The sequence below is a fragment of the Mesoplodon mirus genome (assembly GCF_964341445.2).
Source record: "Mesoplodon mirus genome assembly, contig: HAP1_SCAFFOLD_29, whole genome shotgun sequence".
Taxonomy (NCBI): domain Eukaryota; kingdom Metazoa; phylum Chordata; class Mammalia; order Artiodactyla; family Ziphiidae; genus Mesoplodon; species Mesoplodon mirus.
In genome coordinates, this window is record NW_028295817.1 from 3808247 (window position 1) to 3828237 (window position 19991).

Here is a 19991-nt window from a genome sequence, read left to right on the forward strand (position 1 = left end):
TTCACCACTCTTATTCAACCTAGTTTTGGAAGTTTTAGCCACAGCAATCAGAGAAGAAAAGGAAATAAAAGGAATCCAAATCGGAAAAGAAGAAGTAAAGCTGTCACTGTTTGCAGATGACATGATACTATACATAGAGAATCCTAAAGATGCTACCAGAAAACTACTAGAGCTAATCAATGAATTTGGTAAAGTTGCAGGATACAAAATTAATGCACAGAAATCTCTGGCATTCCTATATACTGATGATGAAAAATCTGAAAGAGAAATCAAGGAAACACTCCCATTTACCATTGCAACAAAAAGAATAAAATATCTAGGAATAAACCTACCTAAGGAGACAAAAGACCTGTATGCAGAAAATTATAAGACACTGATGAAAGAAATTAAAGATGATACAAATAGATGGAGAGATGTACCATGTTCTTGGATTGGAAGAATCAACATTGTGAAAATGACTCTACTACCCAAAGCAATCTACAGGTTCAATGCAATCCCTATCAAACTACCACTGGCATTTGTCACAGAACTAGAACAAAAAATTTCACAATTTGTATGGAAACACAAAAGACCCCGAATAGCCAAAGCAATCTTGAGAACGAAAAATGGAGCTGGAGGAATCAGGCTCCCTGACTTCAGACTATACTACAAAGCTACAGTAATCAAGACAGTATGGTACTGGCACAAAAACAGAAAGATAGATCAATGGAACAGGATAGAAAGCCCAGAGTTAAACCCACGGACATATGGTCACCTTATCTTTGATAAAGGAGGCAGGAATGTACAGTGGAGTAAGGACAGTCTCTTCAATAAGTGGTGCTGGGAAAACTGGATAGGGACATGTAAAAGTATGAGATTAGATCACTCCCTAACACCATACACAAAAATAAGCTCAAAATGGATTAAAGACCTAAATGTAAGGCCAGACACTATCAAACTCTTAGAGGAAAACATAGGCAGAACACTCTATGACATAAATCACAGCAAGATCCTTTTAGACCCACCTCCTAGAGAAATGGAAATAAAGACAAAAATAAACACATGGGACCTAATGAAACTTAAAAGCTTTTGCACAGCAAAGGAAACCATAAACAAGACCAAAAGACAACCCTCAGAATGGGAGAAAATATTTGCAAATGAAGCAACTGACAAAGGATTAATCTCCAAAATTTATAAGCAGCTCATGCAGCTCAATAACAAAAAAACAAACAACCCAATCCAAAAATGGGCAGAAGACCTAAATAGACATTTCTCCACAGAAGATATACAGACTGCCAACAAACACATGAAAGGATGCTCAACATCTTTACTCATTAGAGAAATGCAAATCAAAACTACAATGAGATATCACCTCACACCAGTCAGAATGGCCATCATCAAAAAATCTAGAAACAATAAATGCTGGAGAGGGTGTGGAAAAAAGGGAACACTCTTGCACTGCTGGTGGGAATGTGAATTGGTACAGCCGCTATGGAGAACGGTATGGAGTTTCCTTAAAAAACTACAAATAGAACTACCATATGACCCAGCAATCCCACTACTGGGCATATACCCTGAGAAAACCATAATTCAAAAAGAGACATGTACCAAAATGTTCATAGCAGCCCTATTTACAATAGCCCGGAGATGGAAACAACCTAAGTGTCCATCATCGGATGAATGGATAAAGAAGATGTGGCACATATATACAATGGAATATTACTCAGCCATAAAAAGAAATGAAATTGAGCTATTTGTAATGAGGTGGATAGACCTAGAGTCTGTCATACAGAGTGAAGTAAGTCAGAAAGAGAAAGAAAAATACTGTATGCTAACACATATATATGGAATTTAAGAAAAAAAAAATGTCATGAAGAACATAGGGGTAAGACAGGAATAAAGACACAGACCTACTAGAGGATGGACTTGAGGATATGGGGAGGGGGAAGGGTAAGCTGTGACAAAGTGAAAGAGCGGCATGGACATATATACACTACCAAACGTGAGGTAGATAGCTAGTGGGAAGCAGCCGCATAGCACAGGGAGGTCAGCTCGGTACTTTGTGACCGCCTGGAGGGGTGGGATAGGGAGGGTGGGAGGGAGACGCAAAAGGGAGGGGTTATGGAAACATATGTATATGTATAACTGATTAAATTTGTTATAAAAAAATCAAAATAAAAAAAAATAAAAAAAAAAGATGATACAAATAGATGGATAGATGTACCATGTTCTTGGATTGGAAGAATCAACATTGTTAAAATGACTCTACTACCCAAAGCAATCTACAGGTTCAATGCAATCCCTATCAAACTACCACTGGCATTTGTCACAGAACTAGAACAAAAAATTTCACAATTTGTATGGAAACACAAAAGACCCCGAATAGCCAAAGCAATCTTGAGAACGAAAAATGGAGCTGGAGGAATCAGGCTCCCTGACTTCAGACTATACTACAAAGCTACAGTAATCAAGACAGTATGGTACTGGCACAAAAACAGAAAGATAGATCAATGGAACAGGATAGAAAGCCCAGAGTTAAACCCACGGACATATGGTCACCTTATCTTTGATAAAGGAGGCAGGAATGTACAGTGGAGAAAGGACAGTCTCTTCAATAAGTGGTGCTGGGAAAACTGGATAGGGACATGTAAAAGTATGAGATTAGATCACTCCCTAACACCATACACAAAAATAAGCTCAAAATGGATTAAAGACCTAAATGTAAGGCCAGACACTATCAAACTCTTAGAGGAAAACATAGGCAGAACACTCTATGACATAAATCACAGCAAGATCCTTTTTGACCCACCTCCTAGAGAAATGGAAATAAAGACAAAAATAAACACATGGGACCTAATGAAACTTAAAAGCTTTTGCACAGCAAAGGAAACCATAAACAAGACCAAAAGACAACCCTCAGAATGGGAGAAAATATTTGCAAATGAAGCAACAGACAAAGGATTAATCTCCAAAATTTATAAGCAGCTCATGCAGCTCAATAACAAAAAAACAAACAACCCAATCCAAAAATGGGCAGAATACCTAAATAGACATTTCTCCACAGAAGATATACAGACTGCCCACAAACACATGAAAGGATGCTCAACATCTTTACTCATTAGAGAAATGCAAATCAAAACTACAATGAGATATCATCTCACACCAGTCAGAATGGCCATCATCAAAAAATCTAGAAACAATAAATGCTGGAGAGGGTGTGGAAAAAAGGGAACACTCTTGCACTGCTGGTGGGAATGTGAATTGGTACAGCCGCTATGGAGAACGGTATGGAGGTTCCTTAAAAAACTACAAATAGAACTACCATATGACCCAGCAATCCCACTACTGGGCATATACCCTGAGAAAACCATAATTCAAAAAGAGACATGTACCAAAATGTTCATAGCAGCCCTATTTACAATAGCCCGGAGATGGAAACAACCTAAGTGTCCATCATCGGATGAATGGATAAAGAAGATGTTGCACATATATACAATGGAATATTACTCAGCCATAAAAAGAAATGAAATTGAGCTATTTGTAATGAGGTGGATAGACCTAGAGTCTGTCATACAGAGTGAAGTAAGTCAGAAAGAGCAAGACAAATACTGTATGCTAACAAATATATATGGAATTTAAGAAAAAAAATGTCATGAAGAACATAGGGGTAAGACAGGAATAAAGACACAGACCTATTAGAGAATGGACTTGAGGATATGGGGAGGGGGAAGGGTAAGCTGTGACAAAGTGAAAGAGCGGAATGGACATATATACACTACCAAACGTGAGGTAGATAGCTAGTGGGAAGCAGCCGCATAGCACAGGGAGATCAGCTCGGTACTTTGTGACCACCTGGAGGGGTGGGATAGGGATGGTGGGAGGGAGACGCAAAAGGGAGGGGATATGGAAACATATGTATATGTATAACTGATTAAATTTGTTATAAAGCAAAAAAATAAAATAAAATAAATAAATAAATAAATAAATAAATAAAAGCTAAGGAAAAAAAAATAAGACTGGACACTTGGGGCTGACAAGATTGCTGAGGTTGTGTGAACAAAAGAACACCACTTAGAGCAATACTGTGTGCTATCCATTCTAGTGGTCCCAACTCTCCAGGTTTAAGGGAATCTTCCTCCAGTTAAAACATGCATGGGAAACCCAGTGGATGGTACACTGTGTAATTGGGAAAGTTTTCTAAAAGGTACCTCATTTTTCTTTTGTCGTGCTCGGCTTCGTCATTCCATCTGCATTACTCAAAATCTCCCCACTTGGAGTGTCAGCGCCCTTACCTTCCCGTTATGCACAGTTTGAAAATTGTGCAGAGGATGAACAGGAAGAGGGGAAATAAATGAGAGTTTAACTGTAGGTGTTTGGATGGGTACATGTCACTCTAGTTTCCCATCAGGAAGAAGAATTAACCAAAGGCTCAGCCTGAAGCCCCGGAACCAGACTAGGGCCTAAAGCCATCCTGCGGTATTGCAGCCAGCTCACAAAGAGGCGAGTTGAAAAATGGAAATCAGGGGCACAGCAATTCACAAACTTGCAGAGTTATAAAGGACAACTATCATCCAGAAATATATTGAGGAAAGACAGTAAAGAGGATTTGAATGCAAGGCAGAATTGAAGGAAACAGATTACAAGAGGTAGACTGGAGTCGTCTTTAAAGCACATGAAAAGCGACAGAATTTCGACAATGTTGCCCTTGGCTGAAAAGGGATTATGTGTATTTTCTTGAATATATTCGGGAAAAAATGCATATGCCCTTTTTGGCCAAGCAAGCCATCAGACATTGCAAATCCACACTACATAGAAGTGTCCCTTACCTCCAGTCAAAAGGGCCATCCACAAATAGTGTAAAAACCACAAATGCAGGACAGGCCATGGAGAAAAGGGAGCCTGGTTACGCCGATGGACAGGATGTAAATTGCCAACAGCCTCTCTGGAGAACTGTATGTTGTTTTCTAAAACAGAGCTACAGAGCATAGCACACTTCCACTCATGGGCGTGTATTTTGAGAAAACTAAAAATCCACAACACACAGCCAGCCCAAAGTTTAGGGCTGCTCTGTTTACAAGAACCTCGACTTCGGTACACTTTATATATCCCAGGAAAGGAAAAAAAAATGGATATAGATGTTGTGGTACTTATATACAATGGAATGTCACTCAGACATAAAATCAATGTCATAAGGCCAATAGCAGCATAATGAGTGGCTTTAGGTACGATGATGCTAAGTGAAATGAGCCACAAAGAAAAAGAAACTTATTGTAATATATCACTTATAGAGGAAATGTAAACATGGCTACACATGAACTGAATTTCAAAAGAGAACAGAGTTACACATTTAGAGAACACAGTTATGCCTCCCTAAGGGGAAAGGTGACATGGGGTGATGTGTAAAAGCAGAGTTTGAAATTAGCACAGATCCCATTCCATATACCAAATATGTAATAGACAAGACCTACTGCTTTCTCAATGAACTGGACACAAAACTCCCTATTCACTGAAGAGGAATATATCTGACTTTTAATAACTTTGAAACCTATGTATTTATATGTCTCCATAATGGAATCAAATGTATGTAGATTGGCATAAACACAGATCAATGGAACAGGACAGAAAGCCCAGAGATAAACCTACATACCTATGGCTATCTCATCTATGACAAAGGAGCTAAGGATATACAATGGAGAAAAGACAGTCTCTTCAGTAATTGGTGCCGGGAAAACTGGATCCCTACACATAAAAGAATGAAATTAGAACACTCCATAACACCATACACAAAAATAAACTCTAAATTGATTAGAGATCTAAATATAAGACCAGACACTATAAAACACTTAGAGGAAACCATAGGCAGAACACTCTATGACATAAATCACAGCAAGATCCTTTTTGACCCGCCTCCTAGAGAAATGGAAATAAAAACAGAAATCAACAAATGGGACCTAATGAAACTTAAAAGCTTTTACACAGTACAGGAAAACATAAACAAGATGCAAAAACAACCCTCAGAATGGGAGAAAATATTTTCAAATGAAGCAATTGACAAAGGATTAATCTCCAAACCTTACAAGCACCGCATGTAGCTCAATATCACAAAAACAAACACCCCAATCCAAAAACGGGCAGAAGACCTAATAGACATTTCTCCAAAGGAGATATACAGATTACCAAGAAACACATGAAAGGATGCTGAACATCACTAATCGTTAGAGAAATGCAAATCAAAACTACCGTGAGGTATCACCTCACAGCAATCAGAGTGGCAATCATCAAAAAAATCTACAAAACAATAAATGCTGGAGAGGACTTTATTGGAGAAAATGGAACACACTTGTACTGTGGTTGGGAATGTAAATTGATATGGGCACTAGGGAGAACAGTACAGAGAGTCCTTTAAATAACTAACAATAGAAGTACCATACGACACAACAATCCAACTACTGGGCATTTGCCTTGTGAAAACCATAATTCAAAAATAGTTATGTACAAAAATTTTCATTGCAGCTCTATTTGCATTAGCCAGGACATGGAAGCAACCTAAGTGTCCATCGACAGATGAATGGATAAAGAAGATCTGGCACATATATTCAATCAAATATTACTCAACCATAAAAAGAAGCAAAACTGAGTTATTTGTACTGAGGTGGATGGACTTAGAATCTGTCCTACACAGTGAAGTAAGTCAGAAAGGGAAAAACAAATACTGTATGTTAACAGAGATATATGGAATCTAATGAAGAAATAAAAAAAGATTTTGAAGAACCTAGTGGCAGGACAGGATTAAGGACACAGACATAGAGAAAGGACTTGAGGACACCGGAAGGGGGATGGGTAAGCTGGGACGAAGTGAGAGAGTGGCATGGACATAAATACATTACCAAATGTAACACCGATAGCTACTGGGAAGCAGCCACATAGAACAGGGAGATCAGCTCGGTGCTTTGTGACCACATAAAGGGGTGGGATATGGAGTGTGGGAGGGAGATGCAAGAGGGAGGGGATCTGGTGATATTTGTATATGTATAGCTGATTCACTTTCTTATACAGCAGAAACGAACACTCCATTGTAAAGCAATTATACTTGAATAAACGTGTAAAAGGAAAAAAAAAAAAAAACAAAGCCCAAGGATAAACCTACACATCTATGGTCAACTAATCTATGGCAAAGGAGGCAAGACTATACAATGGAGATAAGACAGTCTCTTCAATCATTGGTGCTGGGAAATATGGAGAGCTATATGTAAAAGAATGAAATGAGAACACTCCCCAACACCATATATAAAAATATATTCAAAATGGATTAGAGACCTTAATGTAAGACCGGACAGTATAAAACTCTGACAGGAAAACTTACGAAGGATACTCTGACGTAAATCACAACAAGATCTTTTTTGATCCACCTCCTATAGCAATGAAATTAAAAAGAAATCTAAACAGATGGGACCTAATGAAACGTAAAAGCTTTTGCAAAGCAAAGGAAACTACAAACAAGACGAAAAGACAACCCTCAGAATGGCAGAAAATATTTGCAAACGAATCAATGGACAAATGATTAATCTCCAATATATATAAACAGCTCATGCAGCTCAATATTAATAAAACAAACAACCCAATACAAAAATGGAAGATCTAAATAGACATTTCTTCCAAGAAGACATAGAGATGGCCAGTACGCACATGAAAATCTGCTGAACATCACTAATTATTAGAGAAATGGAAATCGAAACTACAATGAGGTATCACGTCACACCTGTTAGAATGGGCATCATCAGAAAATCTACAAACAACAAATGCTGGAGAGGGTGTGGAGAAAAGGAACCTTATTCCACTATTGTTGGGAATGTAAATAGATACAGTCTCTATGGAGAACAGTATGGAGGTTCCTTAAAAAACTAAAAATAGAATTACCATATAATCCAGCTATCCCACTACTGGGCATATACCCAGAGAAAACCATAAATCAAAAACACACATTCACCACAATGTTCATTGCAGCACTATTTACAATAGACAGGTAATGAAAGCAACCTAAGTGCCCACAGACAGACGAATGGATAAAGACGTGGTACATATATACAACGGAATATTACTCAGCCATACATAGGAATGAAATTGGGTAATTTGTAGAGACCTTGATGGATCTAGAGACTGTCATACAGAGTGAAGTAAGTCAGAAAGAGAAAAACAAATATTGTATATTAATGCATATATGTGGAACCTAGAAAAATGGTACAGATGAACCAGTTTGCAGGGCAGAGATAGAGACAGATGTAGAGAACAAACATATGGACACCAAGGAGGGAACGCCATGTGAGGGTGGTGGTGGGATGAATTGGGAGACTGGGATTCACATGTGCACACTTATATGTATAAAATATATATCCAATAAGAACCTGCTGTATAAAAGAAATAAATTTAAAAAAATTAAAAATAAATAAATAACATTTAATAAAATAAAACAGAAAAAAAGTTTTTCCCTTCACATAGACGTCTTTATATTAATGCATTATTTCCATGTTTATATCTCCAAATTAAAAAAAAAAAGAGGAATAAATAAAATCTAACTTGAACCAAAAAAAAAAAAAGGAAAATAAAACAGAACTCACTAGTTATACAGAGGAAAATCGTATGAGGGCACTTGCTCCAGTGGTAAAAAATTCTTAATGTTGGTCAGAGGTGGGAAATCGTCTCCCATGCACTCAGCAGCGCTGCCCCCTAAAGGAGCATCCTCATTGCAAAGCTGGGGGACTGTGTCGAGGCGTCTGTGAGTAAATGTGAGCTGAGCCCCAGTCCTGCTGCAGCTGAACTCTTCCCACCCTTTCCAGGTAAAACACCTGAATATGTACAAGCACTTGCAAGCCTAGAGGAAGGGCTGTGGAGCCACACTAGCGACAGCACGCAGGCCGACTTGGTGCCTGCAGGCCAGCCAGAATGGTCCTGGCCCCAGATGCTCTTCTGGAATCTTTCCATTTCCCTGCCTGAGATACCCCTCCTGCCACGGCACCCACTGCTTTTTTACTTCCTCACCTCTGCCTGGGGAGAAATTCCAGTGGCAGGTATGGGTGACACATCCTCTTCTTTAGCAGGTGGCAGCCTGGCAACTCCTGCAGAAAGTCCAGCAGAGCCCCACTCACACTGGGCCACCCACAAAGCCACGGCCCCTCACTCCCTCCCACCACCCCAGCCCCGAAACTGCTGACGGGGCAGAGAATATGGCGTCAGGCACAGCTACAGGTGCTCTTGCTGACTGGAGAGTTGTTTATATTGACCTCAACCCAGGCACACCTGTGGGGGGGCTGGCAGGCAGTGTCAGGCTGCCCAAATCAGCCAATCCTCACCCCTCAGGGGCTCACAGTTGCAGAAAATGAACCTTGCTAAACGGGTCAGTCCCAAGGAACAGTTCTGGGCTCTTGACAGTCAGGATAGACAAGGGGCTGCAGCTGCGGCTTGTTTTCTTATCATTTTATCTGGTCCATGAGTGGAAAACAACTTCAAGAAGACCCTATCCTAATGAGAGGAACCCAGGAGTCAGGGAGAGGAGTGATGGTGGGTGGAGACAGAGGCCTGGTGCCCTGGCTGCAGTGGAAGTGTCTGGAAGACCAGGCAGAGAGTGACTGCACAGAGTGATGGCCAGGGTCACAGACCTGTCAGAGCTGCTGTTTGTTAGTTCAAGTCCTGCTCTGAGGTGTTCTGTGTCAGCTTTGAGCGACAGGTGAGCTGGGGGTTCTCTGCAAGGTGGGCTATGTGCACAGTTCCTGTGTGTCCAGCCCTGCTGTGGTACCTGCACAGGGGAGTACCATATCCTGGGAAGGGCCTGAATATGAGAGCCCCATGGGCTGCTGGGTAGCTGCACAGGTGAGCTCCATACCCTGGGAGGGACTTGAACACGAGAGCCCCGTGGGCTGTGGGGTGCGGGATGTAGCCCAGGTGAGCTCCATATCCTGGGATTGGCCTGAACAAGAGAGCCCCATGGGCTGCTGGAGACCTGGTAAAGGATATCAGGACAGTCAGTGAAGCCACCGAGGATATACATCCAGTAGCTCCTATTTCCTACACCCTGCTGCTCATTCTACCATCCACCAGGCCATGGCATTCTGTATTACACTTCAATGATGCCTTCTTCAGTATTCCATTCATCTCAGAGTCACAAGAATTTTTGGCTTGTGAGTGGCAGGACACAACATGCAACACAAGCAATAATGCTGGGCCGTCCTGCACCAGTGGTTCAAAAATCCCCACACCATCATTGGGGAAATGTCCTCTAAAGACCTAAAAGTTCTACCTCTGTAAAAGGGAACCCTCCGTCAATATGCAGATGACATTCTGATCGCCAGGCCTACTAAAGACGCCTCTGAACTACCTAGCCAAGAAAGAATAGAAGGTGTCCAAGAAAAAGGCTCAAATATCCCAGGCTCAGGTGACATGCCTGGGCTTCATTCTCACAGATATTCGGAGAAACGCATCCCAGGATAGGGAAGAAGCCATTTGCAGCCTTACCTCTTCTTAAACTAGAAGACAGCTTAGGGGTTCCTGGGGAGGCCAAGGTTTTCTGCATCTGGATCCCTAACTACAGTCTAATAGCTGGGCCTCTACATGAAACACTGACACGAAAAGATGATGATCCTTTTGAATAGAATCCAGAAGCAGCTTTTCAAGAATGGAAAGAGCAGTCAATTCAGATCCTTGCCCAGGAACTCGCTAATTTAGCTAAACCCTTTGACCTTTACATACCCGGTCAAAGGTTAATCGCCCTTGGAGCCTTAGTGCAAAAACTGGGACCACTTGAAATGGAGCAACACAAGAATGCCCTTCAGGTATGATAAACTATGGTCACCAAGGGCTTTGCCCACCGACTCATCAGGCCAGGATACTGGGGTATCTAAAAAGCTGGAAATCAGCAGCCCACAAGGCCAGCTCCCTCCTAAGGGAAAAGGACCCCACGTGGTGATCCTAACCACCCATCATGCCCTGAAGTTGCAGGGCTCGCTCTGTGGACACACTGACCTCGAGTGAGGAGGCCCTCCAACTCCAACCTCCAGAGAGACAAATGGGGGCAACGGGCCCCCAAGATGACTCATGTGACCATCACTTGACCTGGAGTTTCTCTCAGAAAACAACAAGACTGTGCCCCGAAAGAGCAGACTACTGCTTGCAGGACTTACTGCACCCAGAGGGGAGCTAATAAGCTTGGCGGGGGAAACGTATATCACGCTTTCACCATAGAAAACCCTACAGACACCACGGTGATGGTGGCCAATATGACCGGCTGGACTGCTGGCTACTTCTAAAGGCCGTTGACTCAGTGGACGTCATGGTCCTGGATCACCACTGACCCTGGACTGTCTGGGAGTTGCACGGGCAGGGCTCTGACACATGGTGCTGTTTGTACATTAATTCAGGGACCTAATTAAAGAAGGCACAGACTACTGGTCAGAGCATCTAGGCTGGCAAAAACCGTCAGCCTAAGGTCACCGAACAAATGTGGGGTGGGGTGAAACCTGCCACCACAGCATCTCTGCACATCTCTTTCCTGGACCCTTAAAGGTCATTAGAATCAATAACACTTCCAATGCTGGTGCTCAGGCAGACGAGAAGTGAGGCAGGAGTCTTTGGGACAATCAACCTCACCTGGAGGCTGGTGGGGAGACGTTTTGCCCCTCCCCCAAGGTATCAGTGCTGCCACCACAGCATGAAGCAGTTACAAAAGAGGGGTCTGCACCCTCAACACCCCAAGAATGAGGAACGGAACAAAAAGCAGAGGAGGGGTTCGTCTCTGGCAACATTCATTAAAAATTCCTGGGAGATAAAAAGAGAATCTGGGCAATAAAATAAATTATAACCTGTTTTTCCTTTGTGCTTTGTCTAATTTCACGTGCTCCTAGGGTTCCGCATGCAGAGGTCCCACACCCGGCACTTCAGACCCGATTTCCTATTTCAGAATGGCTGGGTCGACACCTCAGCTAGCGGAGTCCCATGCAGACTCCACGGCATAGAGCCTGAGCTGCAGCCAACACAGCCCTCGAGAGCTCCATCCCCTAACTCCCACTGACGCTGCCGGGATCCCTACACAGCAGCCCAGCCCACAGCCCGTGGTGGAGTGCACGCTCTCACCTCTCCATTCGGTTTTGAAAATAATGTTTCCTTTGCTTCTGAACCAAACTCAGTCTTGATCTGTTGGCTCTAATGACACTGGGCTCGGGGACTCCTGTTGGGGTCCACTCTGGAGGATCAGTAACAGAAATTGAGAACATTGTAACTTCAATGAACAGATGTGTGAGCCAAACTGTAGTTAACATAGAGCAGTGTATAATGCTCGGGTAAAATAACATTTTTCTAAGACTTAGATTTGATACTTCCATCACTTTACTATAAGCAAGTTCAATGAAGACGTCTGTCTTATTTGTCAGGTCAACATTAGAGAAATGAAGTGATTTATTTCCATGGTTGTACATCGAATACTCTTGGCTGAAGCTTCAATCTTGTTTTGAATGCTTTTCCATTGAAAAGGATACCTCTCTTTCAGCTCCCCCATTTCTGAGAAGTATAAAATCTTATAATTTATTATTACCAAAGGGGAAAGGTAGGAAAAGGGATAAATTAACAGTTTGGGATTAACACATACACACTGACATGTATAAAATAGATCATCAACAAGGAACTACTGTATAGCACAGGGAACTACACTGAATATTTTGCAATTACCTATAAGGGGAAATAATCTGAAAAAGAATCGATATTTTTTATTGACATCATCTATCAATGACAGATAAAATGTAACCTAAGCAAGGCCGATAGTGAGCGCTTCTGAACCTGAAGTTTTCAATCATCTGAAGTTTGGGCTCTGCCTATTTCCCAAGGCCCTTAATGGACATACGTGTAGCCGTAGCTTAAAAATTCCCCAGTTTGGGGTTCGGGGAGGCACTGATTTGGAAAAATCCCTGGTGTTCTCCTTCCATGCACAGGACCCTTCCTACAGCTAAAACATGCCTGTCACACCTAGAGGATGGTACACCGTTTGATCGGAAAGAGTTTGGAAAAGGCACCTCATCTCCTCATCGCCTGGTGCTTGGGTTCACCCCTCCAGCATCTTTCCTAACAATCTCCTCACTTGGGGATATCAGCACCGTCAACATCCTGTTACACACAGTTTGGAATTTGTCCAGAGGATGAAGCGGAAGGATGAGAAAAATTTAGAGACAAGTCTTAGGTGTTCGGACAGGCACATGCCACTCTAATTTCCAATCTGGAAGACAAATTCATCAAAGGCTAGAATTGCCCACGGAAAGAGAATAGGGCTAGAGGAAATCCCGCTGTTTTGTGTCCAGTTTCCAAAAACACAAGTTGAAAAATGGAACTCAGGGGCACTAAAATTCATGAAACTGCAGAGTTGAAAATATCTATTGTCGAAAAATGTCTTGAGGTAAGTCACAGAAAAGGACTTGTAAGCAAGGGGGAGTGGCAGGAAACAGATTTGAAGAGGTAGAAAGGACTCCCCATTAAAGCACAAGAAAAGGGGCTGAACATCGCCAATGATGCACTTGGCCCAAAAGGTCGTATGCATTTTTTTCTGAATATATTCAAGTAAAGGCCATACACACTTTTTATCCAACCAAACAGGTGGGCACTGGAAATCAATACTACAAAATGTATCACTTCACATCAGTCAGAAGGGCCATCCACATAAAGTGTAAACACCAGAAATGCAGGACAGGGTGAGGAGAAAAGGGAGCCCTGTGAGGCTGATAGTGGAAATGTAATTTGCCAACGGCCACTCTGGAGAAGTGTATTGGGTTTGCTAAAACATCTGAAAACTGAGCTACAGAGCATAGGGCACTTGCACTCATGGGCGTATACCTTGGGAAAAACAAAAAATGACAGAAAACAGGCACCACAACGTTTACCACCTCTCTGTTAAAAAGGGCCTCCACTTGGATATAAAATAATGTCCCTGGAAGGATAAAATGGATAAAAGAGATGGGGTACTTATGTAGAGTGGAATATTACTCATCCAGAAATCAATGAAATAAGGCCAGTTGGAACAACTCTGGAGGAGTTACATACGATCATTCTAAGTGACACATGTCAGAAAGAAAAAGACACATATCATAAGATGTCACTTAAAGGTGGAATCAAAAATGGCTACACATGAAATAAACTACAAAACAGAAACATAGTCAAATATGTAGAAAAGAGACATAAGGCTGCTAAATGGGAAAGGTGGGGAATGGTGAGGTATTATCCAGGAGGTTGAAATTAGCAAAGATACCATTCCAAGTACCAAATTGAATAACTGGCAAGGCCTACACGGTACCTTAAAGAACTGCACTCAGTCCACTCAAGTCACTGGAAAATAATACATATGACTCGTAAGAATCTGAGAAAGAATTTATTGTTGTCTCACAGTACATGAATCAAGTGGATGTACAGCAGCAAAAAACAGAGCTTTGAAAATCAGCTGTAACCAATATAAAAATAAATTTAAATATATTTATAAAAACAGTGAGACAGACAAAAATTCTTACAACTTTTGTTGAAGGGCTATGATGTAACATGGATTGAACACATGTAGAACCACAGCAGGATGATATATAAGGCTGAAAGCCATGCACGCTAAGAGATGTTAGAGAGGCTGGGTGAGGAAATGCAGACCTTTTAAAGTAATACTGCCTGATACCCATTCCATGGGTCCCAAATCTGCAGTTTCAAGGGAATCTTCTGACAGCAAAAACATGCCTGGGAAACCGAGAGGAATGTACACCGTGTGCTCAGGAGAGGTGTCTAAAATGCACCTCATTTTTGATCTCCTGGCGCTGGGGTTCGCCATTCCAGCCACATTACTAACAATCTCCCGACTTGGAGAATCAGCACCTTTAACCTCCTGTTTCACACAGTTTGCAATTTGTGCAGAGGATAAATGGGAAGAGGAGGAACCAGTGAGAGATTAGCTGTAGGAGTTTTGACAGGCACATGTCACTCTAATTTCCCATTAGGAAGAAGAATTAACCAAAGGCTCAGCCTGCCTCCCCAGAACCAGAATAGGGCTGGAAGCAATCCAATGGTTTGGCGGTCAGCTCACAAAAAATTGAGTTGCAAAATGGAGCTCAGGAGCAGACAATTCAAAGACCTGCAAAGATATAAATGATAACCAACGTCCAAAAATATATTCAGGTAAGGCAACGAAGAGGTTCTGAATGAGAGGCAGAATTGCAGGAAACATTTTTCAAAAGGTAGATTGTACTCACATTTAAAGCATATGAAAAGCAGCAGAATTTCTAAAATGATGCAGTTGGGCAAAAGGGTGTATGCGTTTTTTTCGTGAATATGTTCAGGAAAAAAACACATACAGAGTTTTTGGCCAACCAAGCAAGAGGGAAATGCAAATCCGCACAATAAAGAAGTCTCAATTTCCACTGCTCAGAAAGTCCATCCAAAAAATGTGTACAAATCAAAAATTCAGGAGAGGCCATGGAAAACAGGGAGACTAGTCACGCTGATGGGTGGGGTATAAATATCCAAGAGCTACTCTGAAGAAGTGTATGTTGTTTCCTAAGACATCTAAAATACAAAGCCCCCGAGCAAAGGGGACTTCAACTCATGGACATATAACTTGGGAAGACTAAATATCAACAAGACACAGGCACCCCAAAGTTTAGGGCTGCTCTGCATACAAGAACCTCAACTTCGGTACACCTAAAGTATCCCAGGAAAAAGAGAAATGCATAAAGAACTTGTGGTAATTTTGTACAATGGAATATCACTCAGACGTGAAATCAATGTCATAAGGCCAGTAGCAGCATAATGAGAGGATTTAGGTATGATGATTCTAAGGGAAATTAGTCACACAGAAAATGAATCTTATCATAAGATATCACTTACAGAGGGAATGTCAACATCACAACACATGAAGTGAATTAGGAAAGAGAGCAGCGTCTCACATTTAGAAAACACTCTTATGCCTCCTTAAGGGGAAAGGAGAGGTGGGGTGATGCATAAAACCAGAGTTTGATATTAGCACAGGTACAATTCCATAAACCAAATACAGAATAGACAAGACCTACACCTTCCTCAGTGAACGGGACTCAAAACCCCTATTCCCCACAGAGGAATATATCTGATTAGTAAGAGTCTTAAAACCTATGTACTGATATGCCTCTGTTAGGGAATCAAGTGTGTCTAGACCGGCATAAACACGTCAGTGAATATCAGCTCAACCCCATTATAAAAATGAATTTCAAAAACAAAACAAAAAACGGCGAAATTCTTACACAATTCCTTCAGGGGTTCTGATGAAACCTAGAATGACCCTATCTGCAAAGACAGCTGGATGAGACATAAGGCTGGACATTTGGGACTGAGAGGACTGGTGAGATTGGGAGAGAAAATGCAGACCCTTTAAAGTAGTAATGCATGCCACCATTCCATGGGTCCCAAATTTCCAGGTAGAAGGGAATATCACTACAGTTATAACATGTATGGGAAACCTAGAGAATGGACACCCTGTGATGGCGAAAGGTTTCTGAAAGTCTCCTACTTTTTCCTCTCCTTGTGCTACAGTTTGGCATTCCAACAACTTTACTATCAATCTCCCAACTTAGGAGAGTCATCCCCTATAACCTCCTGGTTCGCACAGTTTGCTAATTGTGCAGAGGATGAAAGGGAAGAGGGAGAACCAATCAGAGAGTAGATGTAGGCCTTTGGACGGACACATGTCACTCTAAATTCCCGTCAGGAAGAAGAATTAACCAAAGCCTCAGCCACCCACAGGGAACCAGTATAGCCACCCCTGGAACCAGTATAGGTCCTGAAGCAAAATTGTGGATTTGCGGTCAGCTCCCAATAATGGGATTTGAAAATTGGAGCTCAGGGGCAAAGCAAATCAAAAACCTGCAGAGTTATAAAGGACTACTCTCTTCCAAAAATCTGTTGAGGGAAGGCAACAAAGCGGACTTGAAAATGAGGCATAATTGCACAAAACATATTTCAAATGGTAAATTGGAATCGCCTTTAAAGCACAGGACAGGCATCACAACTTCGAGAATGATGCACTTGGCCAAAACAAGCGTATGACTTTTCTCCTGAATATATTCAAGAGAAAAGGCATAGGCCCTTTTTGGCCAATCAAGCAAGCGTGCAATGCAAATCCACACTACAAAGAGTTTTCACTTCCCACCGGTCCAAAAGGACATCCGAAAATCTGTAAAAACCAGAAAGGCAAGATAGAGGTGACAAGGGCATAAAGCAATATGATCCCAAGGGTCATGGAGGATTGTGATGACAAGTGTATGGAGCATTGTGATGACAAGATTATGTATCATTTTGCTTTCAAAGGCATTGTGATGACAAGGTTCATGGAGCACTGTGATGACAAGTGTCATGGAGAATTGTGATTACAGGGTTCATGGAGCATTGGGATGACAAGGGCATGGAGCATTTTGATGACAAGATTCCCGGATCATTGTGTTGTCAGGGTTCATGGAGCGTTGTGATGACAGTGGTCATGGCGTATTGTGATGACAGAGGTCATGGAGCATTGTGATGAGAACGTAATGGAGCATTGGGCTGAAAATGTTCATGGAGTATTGTGATGACAGCGGTCAAGGAGCATTGTGTTGACTAGGTACTGGAGCATTGTGATGAGAAGACCATGGAGCCATGTGATGACAAGTCTCATGGAGCATTCTGATGAAAAGGGTCATGGAGCATTGTGATTACAGGGGTCTTGGAGCATTGTGATGACAAGGGCATGGAACATTGGGATGAGAATGTCATAGAGCGTTCTGATGACATGCATCATGGAGCTTTGTGCTGACAAAGGCTTGGAGCAATGTGATGACAAGGGTCACCGAGCATTGTGATGAAAATTTCATGGAGCATTTTGGTGACAAAGGTCACAGAGCCTTGTGATGATGAGGGCATGGACCATTGTGATGACAAAGGTCATGAAGCATTGTGATGACTGGAGTCACGGAGCATTGTGATGACAGGGGTCATAGAGCTTTGTGATGAAAAGGCAATGAGCATTGTGATGACAGGGGCATGGAGCATTGGCCTGACATGTTTCATGGATTATTGTGATGACAGTGGGCATGGTGCAATGTGATGACAAAGGCATGGAGCATTGTGATGAGAAGGTCATGGAGTATTTTGAAGACAGGTCTCAGGGAGCATTGTGATGACATATGTCATGGTCCATTGCGATGACAATGGAATGGAATATTGTGATGCCAAGTGTCATGGAGGATTGTGATGACAAATGTAATGGAGCATTTTGATGACAAGGGCTTGGAGCATTGTGATGACAATGGACATGGAGCATTGTGATGACAAGGACATGGAGCATTGTGATGACAAGGGCCATTGAGAATTTTGATGACAAGTTCATGAAGCATTGTGATGAGAAGCACATGGAGCTTCCTATGACAGGGGTCATGGAGCATTGCGATGACAAGTGCATAGAGAATTGTGATGACAAATCATGTAACACAGTGATGAGAAGTGTCATGGAGCACAGTGATGCCAAGAACGAGGAGAAATGTGATGACAGGGGACATGGAGCATTGTGATGACCAGGGCATGGAGCATTGTGATGGCAACACCGTGGAGCTTTTTGATGAGAAGACCATGGATAATTGTGATGACGAGCGTCATGGAGCACTCTAATTACAAGGGGAATGGAATATTGTGATGAGAATGGCCATGGAGCATTGTGATGACAAGGGTCATGGAGCATTTTGATGACAAGGGCGTGGAGCATTGTGATGAGAAGACCATGGATAATTGTGATGACGAGCGTCATGGAGCACAGTAATGACAACGGGTATGGAGCATTGTGATGACAGTGGCCATGGAGCATTGTGATGACAAGTGTCATGGAGCATTCTGATTACAAGCTTGTGGAGTACTGTGACGACAATGGCATGGAACATTGTGATGAAAAGGGCAATGAGCATTGTGATAAAAAAGGCATGTAGCCATTTCATGAAAGGTTTCAAGGAGCATTCTGACGACAAGTGTCAGGGAACATTGTGATGACAAGTGTATTGAGAATGTTGATGAAAAAGGTCATGGAGCATTTTAACGAAAAGGACATGGAGTATTGTGATGACAGGCATCATGGAGCATTGTGATGACAAGTGTTATGGAACATTGTGATCACAAGGGTGTGGAGCATTGTGATGGTAGAAGTCATGGATCATTTTTTTTTAAGGTGCATGGAGCATTGTGATGACAAGGGCATGAAGCAATGTGATCCCAAGTTTCATGGAGGATTGTGATGACAATGTTAAGGGAGTATTGTGATGACAAGCAAATGGAGCATTGTGATGACAAGGTCATGTAGCATTTTGCTGACACAGGCATGGAGCATTGTGATGATAAGGGTCATGGAGCACTGTGATGAGAAGCATCACGGATCATTGTGATTACAGGGGTCATGGAGCATAGGGATGGCAAGGGCATGGATAATTGTGATGACAAGTGTCATGGAGCATTGGGCTGAAAATGTTCATGGAGCACTGTGATGACTAGGGAATGGAGCATTGTGATGACAAGTGTCCCGGATCACTGTGTTGTCAGGGGTCATGGAGCATTGTGATGATAGGGATCATGAAGCATTGTGATGAGAAGTTCCTGGAGAATTGGACTGAAAATGTTCAGGAAGTATTGTGAGGACAGGGGTCATGGAGCATTGTGATAACAAGGGAATGGAGCACTGTGATGAAAACTTCCTGGAGCATTGTGATGAGAAGACCATGGAGCCTTGTAATAACAAGTCTCATGGAACATTCTGATGAAAAGGGGCATGGAGTATTGTGATTACAGGGGTCTTGGACCATTGTGATGACAAGGGCATGGAGCATTGTGAATACATGTGTCTTGGAGCATTGTGATGAAAATGGCATGGATCATTGTGATGAAAATGCCATGGAGCCTTTTCATGACAGGGTTCAAGGAGCATATTGACGACAAGTGTCATGGAGCATTGTGATGACAAGTGTATTTGA